Genomic DNA, 10,701 nt, shown 5'->3' on the forward strand with positions numbered 1-10,701 from the left:
CCACTCATCTTCCTCATGAGTCCCCAAGCACTTCCCAGGATGCCCTCCTTCCCCGCCATCACCTGCTCACCCCTGCCTTCCTGGGGGCACTTACCATCCGGGTCCCCTGCCTTGGCTGTGACTCCTCCAGAGTGTGGAGCAGGACCAGGCGCCTTGGCACAGCTCAGATGGGTTCCTGGCAGCTGTGGGTCCCGGAAGCGTGGAGAGGGTGGCCTGGCTCAGCTGCCCTCCTGGTGGAGGGACACAGTGACCCGGGCCAAGGGCGGCAACAGGTGCCTTGTGACGGGGCCTTGGCATGCGGGGTCTGAGGCCTCCTGCGGCCTCCGTGGGTCCTCCAGCCGCCAGAGCCGCGGTGAGGTCTGGTCCGAGCCTGCGGGTGTCCGTGTGGTCCCCAGGCCCTGGGGCTGCTTCCTCTGGAACCGTGAAGGGAACGTGCGGACTCGGGGGACAGTCAGGACTCTGGAAGTGAGCTGGCTGTCCTGCCCGCTCTGCCCCCCTCATGCGGCTCTGGAGTGGGGGTCCCAGGCCGAAGCCTCCAGGGGCGCCCGGTGGCTCCGGCGGCTAAAGCTCTGACTCTTGATTTCGGCTCAGGTCATGGTCTCACGGAGATGAGATGGGCCCCCTAGTCAAGCCTGATTGGGATTCTCTCTCTCCCTCTCTCTCTGCCCCTCCCCCTTTGTGCTCTCTCCATCTCAAAATAACTAAACTTAAAAAAAAGTAAAAGAAGCTTTGAGGTTCAGAGTGAGCTAGCCCCCTTTCCCCAGGCCCCTCCTTGGTGGCCGCAGTGACTACTGGGCTGCATGCACACCTCCTCTAGGAAGCCTGCTGTCTACGTGGGGGGCTCCTGGAGCCCAGCCTACGTCCCGGCCCCACACCTCCCCCGTGGAGGGCTGGGCCGTTCCTCCCACACCGTAGTCTCCCTGTCCTGCCCCCCAAATCCTGCCTGTCCGTCTGAGCACCACTCCACACGTGTGCTTGCCCCTGTCTGGCGCAGACGCCCCGAGGTGATGCAGGCCTCTGTAGGAGCCCCGCCCCGGGATGGTTTCTGCCCTTTATGAGCTTCTGACCCCTGCACTGGCAGCCCCTTGGAGCAGGGTGTTGGGGGGACCCTGGTGCAGGGCGGGTGGGGAGGTCTGCTGCGAAGTTGTGCAATGATTTCGACCTCAAACAGGAGACTGTATTTTGGATGTGCTTTGAAAATTAAGTAGTATGGATTTAATTGCTCAAATTAATAATTAGCTTGACTCTCAAGTCTAACAGGACTTGCAAACTCCCGGCTTCCCGCTTAATTTGGGGGTGCTGATCCTGATCACAGCTCATTGCCAGGCGGGGTCGGGGCTCCTCCAGCACCCCCGGATGTCCGGGAGTGCCCAGCTCCCAGGGCTAACCTTGACAGGCAAGGAAGAGGGGCGGCACGGCCCTCCCGCCCTCTCTCCCCGCTAGCTGTTACCCCCAGGAGAGGGTCTGGGGAGAGCCGGGGAGGATTTGCTGGGGCCTGGCCAAGCGGAAAGCGGGCCTGTCAGGAATGATTAAAGAGCCCAGTGTTGGAAAAGAACAGGCCTTTATGTCGGTGGTAAAATGATTAGGAAGTAATAAGGAAAACGCAGGTTTGGACAGAACATTGTTTTGTTTAATCAGTTCTAAGTCCAAAACGGGGGGGAGAAAAAGGACCCTTAGAAGTCATTTTAAAAGGGATTACAACATTCACGTGAACATTTTTCCACCTACTTTATGGGCTTAAACTCTGGGGGAGGGGCCGGTCAGGTCTCTGTTCCTGGTTCTGGTTCCGTGTCTCACGGGGACACTGCCGTTTGTGTCCTGGGAGCCGGAAGCAGAGGTGAGCGAGAAACAGGCGTGTGCTCAGGAAACGTCACCTGGTGACTCACAGTCCGGTGGGCTGCACACGATCCGGATGGGGCCAGCCCCTTCCAGAAGCTCAAGGGAGAAACTTGGAACCTGATCAGCCTGTAAGGAGAAATGGGAGTCTGAAGGAGAATGAATTTTGTTGGTTTTATTTATTTATTAAAAAAATTTTTTTAGTGTTTATTTATTCTTGAGAGAGAGAGAGAGAGAGACAGAGCATGAGCAGGGATGGGCAGAGAGAGAGGGAGACACAAGATCTGAAACACTCCAGGCTCTCAGTACAGAGCCCAGTGCAGGGCTTGAACTCCGGAACCGTCTGATCATGACCCGAGCTGAAGTCGGACACTTGACCGACTCAGCCCCTCGGGCACAGTCCCTGGTCTTTCTGCTCTCCGCTTTACCGTCCTCTGCGGATGCAGTGTTTTGAGTTGAGCAAGTCTGTCTGGAGCTATTTTTCCAACAGCATTTGCCCACTTTGTTTTTCCAAGGTATGTTTTTGCCATTCCTCCAACGTTGCAAGCTTTTTCATGATTATTACGTTTATTACCACGATCTGTGGTCAGTACTACCGCTCACTGAAAGCTCAGATGATGAGTAACAGCTTAAAGTAATTACAGATTTTTTAATATTTACTTTTACTTTATTTTTGAGAAAGAGAGAGAGAGAGACAGAGAGAATCCCAAGCAGGCTGTGCGCTGTCAGCAGAGAGCCCAGTACAGGGCTCAAACTCACGACTGGTGAGATCATGACCTGAGCTGTAATCAAGAGTCACATGCTTAAGTGACTGAGCCACCCAGGCACCCCAGGGTAATAAAGTATTTTTTAACTAAGGTGCATACATTGGTTTTTTGGGCATAGTGCCACATACACCTAATAGACCACAGTATAGTGTACACGTAACTTCTGTCTGCACTGGGAAACCACAACGTTCACCTGACTCACTTTATTGAGATACTGTTTGCTCTAGGGCAGCGGTCTGTGGTGTGTCTTCATTGTTTCCTTTTTCTTTTGTACGCTGTCTAAAGATAAACTTGACAGGGACAGAATCGTGGGGAAGCAGGGGGTCCAAGGTTGCATCTAGAAGACTCCATCAGAGACAAAGTCTGCTGCTATGAATATGCACAGTGGAGCGGCACTGGCTGGCAGGACCTGAGGTCCTTTTACTTACAGACTGCAGGGAACAAACTGCTTGAGTTTCCCTTTTGGAAGGAGACAGATCTGGAAAGCTTTTCCAATAACAGGTTCTGATCAGTCTCAGACCCTGTGGATGTTGCTATTTATCTCGCAACACTAAATTTCCCACATTTGTAAAGATGGGGGCTGTTTGAATATTCTTAAATGATTTGACAAGGGTTAATGCTTCACCGATATCCTAGCGATTTCGGGGCCTCCCCAGGTGCCCCTGGCTTCTCTGCATCGCCCGTGCTTGAATCATCAACTGAGGGGAGAGGTTTTATGCTTTTTGTTTTTAATAGGTTTTACTTTTTGGGGTACTGTTAAGTTCACAGTGAAACTGAATGGAAGGTGAAGAGAATTCCCACACGCCTCCTGCCCCCACGTATGCACAGCTCCCCTGTTATCAACGCCCCCTCACCAGAATGGCCTCGGTGAACCCACACTCTGTGGTGTTGCGGCTTATGAACGTTTTCAGAGGAGTACCCTGCTCTCGGAGACAGGTTGTGGGGAGATCCTGGTGTGATGTCAGCAGGGACCAGCTGAGCTTGGGGCACGCGTACAAACACACGTGGACACAAAGGACAGGACACTGGAAGGTCTGAGGAGAACTTGCCCCGTAGACAGAATGGCAGTGCCAAAGCCCCGGGGCTGAAACAAAGGGTGAGGTGTTCTGGAACAGCACAGGGCCCGCGTGGCCAGAGCGGGGGCGGGGGAGGCCCGGAAGGCTTTGCAGGCCCCAGTAGGGATTTAGAGTCGTATTCTGGACACACTAGGAGGCTTTTGGAAGGCTCCGTGCTGAAGAATGTTGCGATCTGGTTTTATGAGAAAGAACACCCTGCCCAAGATCAGAGCCAGAGGACGGAGCGCGGCTGCAGGCGGGAGGCGGGGCTGGCCTGCCTTCCCGTCCCGCCCCCGCCTGTGGTCGGGGCGCACTCACGCAGCACGGCTGACTCTAGGAGAAGGAGATTATCCGTTCGACCTGGCCGTGTTGCTTGAGACCCGCCTGGGCCTGGGGTCAGACAAGGAAGTCGGGAGCCGACCTGTGAGGAGGGTTTGATGTGTGTCGCCGGCTTTGAAGAGGGGGCCACATGGCAAGGAATGTGGGCAGCTTCTAGGAGCTGAGGGCGGCCCCCAGGAACAGCCAGGGAGGTGGGGGGGCATCAGATCTGCAGACACAAGGAGCAGAAATCAGACGGGACCCCGAGGGAGCCCAGAGCCGCTGGAAGGGGCCCCAGCCTCGGGAACAGCCAGGGAGAACCCGCCACGCTGTGCCTGGACGTCCCATCCACAGACGGGAAGCTCTCAGCAAGCGTGGTGCCGAGCCTCGGAATTTGTGGGGATTTGTCCCGTGGCAGGAGAAGTAGACTGAGCAACAGATGTCGTCTGAGCCCTTGAGAACACAGACGTGAAACTCTCATGTAGCATTTAGCAAGCGAGACCTGGCGACACGTTAAAGAACACAGAACGGTGTACCCTAGAAATTCTGGGTTGACTCCGCCTGAGAACGCCCCCGTGAGCAGGCGGGAGGGACAATCCCCATGGATGCTGCAGTGCTTGCGCCAAACTCCAGATTTCTTTGCTGATGAAAAGAATGAGCAAAACAGACTCGGCCAGCTCCGTAGAAAGAACCTTCTTCGGACCTGCAGTGACTATTGCATCTCCAGGAAGACGCGTGAACGTTGGTGACAAGACCTGGAGGTCGGCGATCACCATCGGCATCCGGTGCCTTTCTGGAAGTTGTGGGCGACGTGACAGAGGGATGAGAGAAAGCTGTTGTTATTTGTGGGTTCTGCACATGAGGTTCTGGAAAATTCAAGGGAATCGACTGACAAGTATTAAGATCAGGGAGGGTGTTCAGCAAGGTGACCAGGTGTGAGTTAACCCAGAAAGCCCACCGGCTTCCTGCTGCATCAGGAGTGACCGCTTGGAACAAAGCCAGTGACGCCTGACAAACAATCTATAAATTCAGTGCATTGCTAATCAGAATCCCAAAAGGCAGAGCGCCTGGGTGGGTCCGTCGGATGAGCATCTGACTCTTGATTTCAGCTCACGTCATGATCTCATGGTTCATGAGTTCAAGCCCCACATCGGGCTCTGTGCTGACAGCATGGAGCCTGCTTGGGATTCTCTGTCTCCTCCTCTTTCTGTCCCTTCCCTGCTCTGTCTCTCTCTCTCTCAAAAATAAACAAGCATTAAAAAAAATCCCAAAGGCTTTTGCATCAAACTCAATGTGTGAATCTAAAATCCATGTGTAAGCAAACCCTAAAAGCGACCAAGGCCATTTTTCTAGCAAACAAAGTGGGGTGGTTGTCTTATGTTAATAGAGTGAAGTCCAAGGCTCTAACGAAGGGAGCTGTGGTGTGGCCGTGGGAACAGACCACTGCCAGGGCCGCGTTGGGTCCCCCACATTCACATGCTGACGTCCTCGCCCCGCTGCCTCAGAATGGGACTGCAGGGGGGACTTCAGGGGAGAACGTTAACTTGAGTCACTGGGCTGGGTCCCAGTCCAGTGTGCCTGGTGTCGTCCCAAGGAGAGCAGGACACAGGCATGCTCAGAGGGACGCCCGCAGCCCGCCATGTACACGCTCAGGGGAAGCCAGCCCTGCTCCCACCTTGGTCCTGCGCTCACAGCCTCTGGGACCCAGAGGGAATAGGGTTCCGTTGCTTCAGCCACCCAGGCTGGCGTGCTTTGCGGTGGCCTAGACCCAGAGAGCAAGTCTGCAGACTGAGTCAGGAAACGGGAAGGCGTCCAGACACGGAGCCCCCTCTGTGTGAGCAGTCCCGGTGACACAGGGACCTGCTGTCGAATACTCGTTTGGGGAGAAATGGCTCTCCCTTCAGCTACAATGACAGATTCCAGATTCCAGGTGGGACTTTGAGCTAAAGTTTAAAGAGGTGCAGGAGCATCTGGGTGGCTCCGGCAGTTAAACTCCGACTGCGGCTCACCTCATAGTCTCACATTTGCTGGGTTCGAGCCCCGCGTCAGGCTCTGTGCTGACAGCTAGCTCAGAGCCTGGAGCCTGTTTCAGATTCTGTGTCTCCCTCTCTCTCTGCCCCTCCCCTGACCACGATCTGTCTCTGTCTCTCAAAAATTGAATACACATTTAAAAATTAAAAAGAAAATAAAGAGGTGCATAGAAGAGGTCAGGTTTACAATCTGAGTATGGGAAGATTTCTTGGTGAAAAAAAACCCAAAGCCACATGGGAGAAGATGCGAGCATCGTTGGGAGTGAGCACTTCTTCTCTTCCGTTCCTGAGAGCCCTTCCAGTCTGCGTCCGGTTCAGTGCTTTCTCGTCCTGGAGAAGGGAGGCCAGGCTGGGGAGGGGGTTGGAGAGACCCCAGCCGGGGACAGGGCGGGGAGCACGGCTTTGTTTGGGATTCACTGAAATCCGGGCACCCCTCTGCCAGCCGCGTGCTGAGGACAGCTGGTGTCCAGGCTGCTTGGCAAACCCGCGTCTGAAAACCGGGTGTGTCTGCCGTAGAATCGCCGCATGTGCCCCAAAACGTGCAAGGAAGGTGGCTCTTTGGATGGAGAGGGTCCTTTTCCTGTTGGATGAGCTGGACGCTGTATTTTAATGGGCTCAGTGTGTGCAAACTTCGGTCTTTAAGCAGCATTGGTTTTGTGTGACGTCTTTTGAGCCCTTTGAAGCCAAACTGTGTTCCCTGAGCTGTAGATATGAAGTCTGCCCCAAAGATCTGGGGGGGGGGGCGCCGCCTACGTGCACACTCACAGGGGTCCCTGAGGAACCCCACGGATCTCGGGAAGCCAGAGCATGTGTGTGGGGGGCGTGGGGAGATGGATGCGGGTTCTGACAGCGTGTAGAGGAGCCCAGAAGGGCGGTGCATGCGCTGCAGGAGGACAGACGGCACCGTGGTCCCGAAGGGCGGCTGTCCTGGTTCCCCAGATGTTTTGAGAAGCCGGGGTGTACATCTCCCTGCTGGAGGCTGAGCATGGCTTCCAAGGGAGCGGGTCTCTGCTCACACAAGTGTCCTTGTCCAGCCGTCTGTGTCCCCACAGAGGGCCTTTGAATTGCTCTCCAGCCTCTGATTTTTAGTTCAGGCTTTTCTTCCAAACTTCCAAACGGAGGGTGACAGGTTGCTTGCATTTCCTAAGAAAAGCACGTTCCGGGGAAGAGAGCGCTTCTGACCCACATTGGGCTGACGTCGTGGGGCCCTGCCGTGTGTGGGGGCGAGTTAGCAAGGCCTCTCTGTCCTGCTTCGCAAAGGCTGGCTGCCCCGGAGCATGGTCACGGGGCGGTGACCCCCTGCCCCAGCACCCCCACACCAAACGACTCTGGAGCCTGCCCAACGTGAGGGCGTTTCGTGGGGGGTGCCGTCCACGAAACCCTTCCTTGCTCGCTCTCAGCCCCGTCAGGAGGCAAGGTGCACAAATGCAGATTCTCAAGTTGGCAGACCTGAGAAATCTCCACGTGAGCCTTTCGGAAGCCGAGTCTCGCCGGGCCCAGTTTTCGGGGGTCAGTGGGGTGTGTGCTGAGTTTTTGGGTCTCACCTTGGCCCTGCAATGTTGGGAAAGCCCGTCATCGATCGGTGTGGGGGAAGGGACCACAGACACCCCCTGGTCCACCCAGAGCACCCGTCGGCGTGGGCAGGGAGCGGGGGCCTGGTGGAAAGGTGGGCGATCTCTCCACATCCTCCGTGGAGGGCCAGCAGGGCCAGAGCTCAGGCCTCCTGACCCGGAGACCCCCAGCATGTCAGCTGCGTGCGTTGGGACACTTTTCATGCCGTAGATCTGACACCGAGTCTTCAGCACGACCACCTGTGGGCCTGATGTGTGCAGCGGCCCGAAGTCGTGTGTCTGGGGCCTTAAAGTCCCCACTGGGCCACAGGCTAGGGCTGCGCGCCTGGCCCCAGGTGTTGGCACGCTCAGCAGTAAGTGCCTGGAACTGTTAGGCCACCACTAGTGTCGCCGGAGAGGAAGCAGCGTTCAGGACTGCGTCAGGTGGGCATCGGGGAGCAAAGCACCGGTCTCCTGTTTACGACCTGGCGTCTCTTCCCAACGGAGTTATTCTGTGATCGTTTGCGTTTCTGAGTTGTTCAGGCCCAGTTAGGAAGCAAAGAAGAGCGGACAGACAGCCATAATCGTGAAAACGTGTGAAGAGAAGACCACGGACCCATTTAGTGTGCAGGGTCTGTGGCTGAGCGCCAGCTCTCCCCCAGCTCTGGGCGGCGGGGGTCCCCATGCAGGGAGTCAGCTCTGGGCGACAGGGGTGGGGGTCCCCGTGCAGGGTGCAGCTCTGGGCGACAGGGGTCCCCATGCAGGGTGCAGCCCTGGGCGATGGGGGTCCCTGTGCAGGGAGTCAGCTCTGGGCGACGGGGGGGTCCCCATGCAGGGAGTCAGCTCTGGGCCACGGGGGTCCCCGTGCAGGGTGCAGCCCTGGGCGACGGGGGTCCCTGTGCAGGGAGTCAGCTCTGGGCGACAGGGGTGGGGGTCCCTGTGCAGAGTCCAGCTCTGAGTGACAGGGGTGGGGGTCCCTGTGCAGAGTCCAGCTCTGAGTGACAAGGGTGGGGGCCCCGTGCAGGGAGTCAGCTCTGGGCGACGGGGGTCCCTGTGCAGGGTCCAGCTCTGTGTGGCGGGGGTGGGGGTCCCTGTGCAGGGAGCAGCAGGAGGGCGTATCTGGGTGGAGGCCACCCCTCTCCCAGCAGCTGCTGGTTTCTCTGTATTGAGTCTGGGTGTCCGTGTCTCCAGTTACGTGCCCGGACACAGGCATCCGTGGTCAGCGTCTGAGGTCAGAGGGGTTCAGGGCTCCTGGGCACGGAGAGGGGAGGCGTTCTCTTCTGTTTCACCCCATGCAAGCCTGTCTCACTCTTGAGTGTGTGGACGGAGTGGGTGAGCCAAGAGGGGCCCTTGGAGTGTCTGCTGTTCGCCAGGGAGCGAGTATGAGCAGGTTGAGTGTCATATAGGAGGGTGTCAGCGCCCGAGAAGGAGGCTGGGATTACTCCCCGGGGGTTTTCCTGCCTAAGGCGCCCCCGACTGGTCCTGTTTCTCCTGTAGGTCACGTGGTTTGCAGTCCCTTGTTTGTGCCTTTAGTCCCCCCTGTCTGGGCAAATGGCGCTCAACACTGTAACAGGGAGCTCAGCTGGGGAGAAGTCTTGGAAAGACCCACGAACAGGAAATGCAGGTTTCCGTCACAGGGAGGCGCGGCTTTGCCCCATCCGGCCCGCCCGCGTTGGGAAGTCCGACCCGTCCAAGTGTCCACCACACAGAAGAGCGGGGCGGAGGGAGTGCGGGTCGTGGCGTCCCGTTATCGGGCAGGAGGGGCCTCTCCACCTGCAGATCGGCACTCGGCACCGGGTGTCCCACGGGGCCGGACAAGCCGCAGCAGGTGACCGGAGCTGCCTTGTTCGTACTCACAAAAACCCAGCATCCAGCGGGCAGGCAGCGGAAGCCGATCGGGACACGGGTCCTCAGTGGAGAGAGACAGGCTCTCACCTGGTCGCTCACCACGTAGGGCAGGATGAGCCACGTAGTTGTGGAGGATCCAGAGAGCCTGGTACGACCTTGATGCTCAAGGTTAAACCTCTGTAGAATCTCTGTCGCATCACATCTGTGCTGACAGTGGGGAGCTGTGTGTAAGGGGGCACTGAACTGCAGGGGCCTTGGGAGGGGGGCCTGCACCGGGCTCTGGTGTCATCTGTTCACTTGCTGGGGGGGGATACATCTGAAGTATTTCGTACTAAGTGATGTCCAGACCCGGAAAAGCAAACGGACCCTGGACCCTCTGAATAATTGGATGTTAGAAACAGAACTGGAAGCCTGTCTTCGTTCCAGTAATTTGCCCCAGGCCCCGGGGCGGGAGACGGGAGAGCAGAGCCCCAGCCGGCGGGTCCTGCCCCGCCTTCCTTTGCGGGTCTGCTCTGGGAGGCAGAGACATTAAAAGCGAAAAGTCTTGCTCCGGATTCTAGAATTTCCCTGCAATCCTGGATAAAAGAAAGACAGGCCATCTCTCTGGTTGTCTGTGGAGCTGCTTCTGGGTCTCTCTTTACATATTCTCGGGACCCTCTCCTGCCGGGCTTTTACATGGTGAGTGTGGGTTCACGACCCTTGGTGAGAAGAAAGATAACCCCAGTAGGTAATGTTATCTTTTCCTTTCATCTGCTAATCTCCCTGCTGCCGGCCAAACACCCCTGGAGCCCCGGGTCTCCAGAACCCTGTAATTACGCCCTTTGCCATCCCCTGGAGCTGAGAAGCCTGATTTTCCTGAGAAAGGAAACCTCATCTGAGGAATGGAATTTGGTTGGTTTTTCCAGAGACGTGTGGGGTGGCCAGGGATCACCTCCCACCTTTCACCCAGAGTGGGACTGTCGCGGCGGGAGGAGGGAAGCCTTTGTCTCAGGCGGCGGGAGGGCAGCCGTCCCCTGTCCTGGACCCCTGACCCAGACACTGCGGTGTAGACAGTCTACAGTGTCCATAGCGTCCTCAGGATAGACCTTGCCAGTCCAGCCCAGCCCAGCCTCGCTGCGCACCCTCAACACGGGGGCGGGGAAGGATTCATGGGAAGGCTTCATTACAGGAAAGTCAGACCCCCCCTGAAACTAGGAAGCTAGACCGCATGGCCATGGCCCCGTTGGCTCCAACAGAAATCGCCCCCTCCTCCCTCCTCCTCCACCCCCCTCCCCCGGTTCATCGCGTCCTCCGCCAC

The 10,701-nt window shown here is 57.2% G+C and overlaps 1 protein-coding gene across 1 annotated transcript in view; it reads left to right on the top strand.

Annotated features, from left to right (window-relative positions):
- Positions 1-10,701, top strand: part of ROR2 (receptor tyrosine kinase like orphan receptor 2) — a 134,702-nt gene that overhangs the window by 966 nt on the left and 123,035 nt on the right. The gene's annotated exons all lie outside the window — the stretch shown is intronic.

The sequence above is a fragment of the Suricata suricatta genome, chromosome 13, assembly GCF_006229205.1.
Source record: "Suricata suricatta isolate VVHF042 chromosome 13, meerkat_22Aug2017_6uvM2_HiC, whole genome shotgun sequence".
Classification (NCBI taxonomy): domain Eukaryota; kingdom Metazoa; phylum Chordata; class Mammalia; order Carnivora; family Herpestidae; genus Suricata; species Suricata suricatta.